Here is a 2880-nt window from a genome sequence, read left to right as displayed (position 1 = left end):
AACCGATCAAGAGATGATGGAGCTACGAGCTAAAAGTTTGTACGTGAAAAAAATACAAGTCAGAGCTCTTCTGTGAGCCGCTGTGCCGTGGCTAAACATTTGTTGGCTCAAACTTCAACTCTGTGTGAAGATTTTGTAAGATAAAATTTAAAAAATTAAGAGTAGTCAGCAAATAAATATAAACCATCGTCGTACTACAGTTTCTAGCCCGACGTATTATTCTAGCGTAACATTATTGGTATTTTAACTAAAAGTGACAAATAAAACAAGCGATGTAAGTGATATTGTGACAATCATATATTTGGACTTACAACGCTAGACACCGGGTTTCGATACCCGTGGTGGGCAGAGCACAGATAGCCCATTGTGTAGCTTTGTGCTTAATCACAAACAACAACCCTATAATGCCCCCCAATGGCACAGCGGTATGTCCCCTGGACTTACAACGCTAAAAACTGGGTTTCGATACCCGTGGTGTGCAGAGCATTGTGTAGTTTTGTGCTTAACTTCAAAGAAACAAAACACACTTAACGACGGTAACATAATTTGCCATTGTTGTTGATGAATGTTTATAAAACACTCACAGAATAACTTTGAAAACCACAGATGATCTGTATATGTCTAATTTTTATAATATTTACAGTTCCTGCTGTCACCATTTTATTTAACACGCTTAGGAAGTTCTAATTTTATTTAATATATATAGGTATGCGTGTTAAAATTATGTATTGAATAAGCTTTTTTATATATATTATTGTTTGTTTGTTTTGAATTTCGCGCAAAGCTACAAGAGGGCTATCTGCGCTAGCCGTCCCTAATTTAGCAGTGTAAGACTAGAGGGAAGGCAGCTAGTCATCGCCACCCACCGCCAACTCTTGGGCTACTCTTTTACCAACGAATAGTGGGATTGACACGTCACATTATAACGCCCCCACAGCTGAAAGGGCGAGCATGTTTAGTGTGACGGGGATTCGAACCCGCGACCCTCAGATTGCGAGTCGAGCGCCTTATCCACCTGGCCATGCCGGGCCTTTTAAATATTACAAACACTTATAAACATAAGACTCAGTTCAACTTAAGTCTATGAAATACTACAACTTTCAAATTAGTAAACGTGATAATTGTCAGAATTATTTTCATTGGTGGTCACGAAACAGCCGTTTCCTGCAACTTCCTTTGATATAGAGGGCATCTTTACGTTGGCTTACGTTTTATCATATTGGTTTCAATATCACAGCCTATATCACAGACTAAAGGCAAATATACCAAGCAGAATTAAAGCGAGCTAATGTTTTCTTTAGGTATCAGTTGAAGCGTTAAAAGAATAATATTTTTAGAATAACAACAACAGAGTATAATATAAGGATGAATTCAATGGTCTATTCCAGTCTCAAAAACTAGTTACAGTATTCCATTTTCTTAGTTTCAGAGACTATTTACATCTCTCCTAAATCTTAGAGCTAAATCTCCAAGATTATCTACAGTTTTCCTAAATCTCCAGGATTATCTACAGTTTTCCTAAATCTCCAAGATTATCTACAGTTTTCCTAAATCTCAGAGATTACCTACAATTTTCCTAAATCTCCAACATTACCTACAGTTTTCCTAAATCTCCAAGCTTATCTACAGTTTTCCTAAATCTCAGAGATTATCCACAGTTTTCCTAAATCTCAGAGATTATCTACAGTTTTCCTAAATCTCAGAGATTACCTACAATTTTCCTAAATCTCCAAGATTACCTACAGTTTCCCTAAATCTCCAAGATTACCTACAGTTTTTCCTAAATCTCAGAGACTATCCACAGTTTCCTAAATCTCCAAGATTACCTAGAATTTTCCTAATTCTCAAAGACTACTTTTTTTTCTAAAACTTTTACTTAGTAGTCTCAGAGACTATGTACGCTTTTTCTTAGTTTTAGAAACATTCATTTTTCTTTCTAAATATGAGATCACTATACAGGTATCTTTACGTTTTCTTAGTTTGAGACAACCTACGCTCATTTTGGTGTCAGAGTGTTGAAAGCTTATGTTAGTAGCACATTTTCTTACCCTCAGAAACTGTTTCTTTTACAGTTATTATCTTTTACAACTAGTTTCCGCGACTGTCTAGGCTTTTGAACAGTGCCACTGACTACCCAAACCTCTCAAACCCCTAAGACGACATTTGCACAAATGCTAAACAAAGCCTTTTGTGAACAAGCACTAATACTTAATCTAATCTATAACGATCAACATAACGCTCTGCGGTAATATAACTCAGAATCGCTTGAACACGTCTGATCTTTTCGTTTAAATCTCCAAACGGCAAAGTAATGACGACTCCCGAGGAGCTGTGCGTAGTCCGCTTTTAAGCTACACCAAATTGTAACTGACTAGATGAGTTAAGGAACATGAAGGGCCATAAAAGCAACGTAAAACCGCTTCAAGCCACTTTGTTCACCTTTTACGAGAGGAGGGCTGAAACAGCGCCCTTAAACTTCGGTTTTGTATAGCCTCTTCTAATAACATCAAACTGTCTAGAATTTGTACAGCTTAGTAAATATATTTCATTGGTTTCTATAGAAACCAGCCGTCAGGTACTAACCTCAATACGAGTTCAAGTGCTAACCAACGATCCTAACAACATACACACGCTATTATTTTGTTAATTATCTGCCACTAAGAATATACAAACACACAGGGGTGCCAAGATATGATAAGGTGCACGTGCTTCTTTCTCGCCAGTTGTTGGTGTTTATACCTGACAAGTTATACCACGTGACTTACTTAGGTTAAAGTCTATAAGGAGAGTAAAATCCGGGCCTGATGTAATGTGTATACACTTCAGATAAAAATAAACTGAAATATATTGAGATAAAAATAAATTAGAACTATATATATA

The 2880-nt window shown here is 36.7% G+C and overlaps 1 protein-coding gene across 3 annotated transcripts in view; it reads right to left on the bottom strand.

Annotated features, from left to right (window-relative positions):
• The window catches only part of LOC106456992 (pre-B-cell leukemia transcription factor 1-like), a 224263-nt gene that overhangs the window by 36151 nt on the left and 185232 nt on the right, over positions 1–2880 (bottom strand). The gene's annotated exons all lie outside the window — the stretch shown is intronic.

The sequence above is a fragment of the Limulus polyphemus genome, unplaced genomic scaffold (assembly GCF_000517525.1).
Source record: "Limulus polyphemus unplaced genomic scaffold, Limulus_polyphemus-2.1.2 Scaffold278, whole genome shotgun sequence".
NCBI classification, from domain to species: Eukaryota; Metazoa; Arthropoda; class Merostomata; order Xiphosura; family Limulidae; genus Limulus; species Limulus polyphemus.
This window is presented reverse-complemented; position numbering and strand designations above follow the sequence as displayed.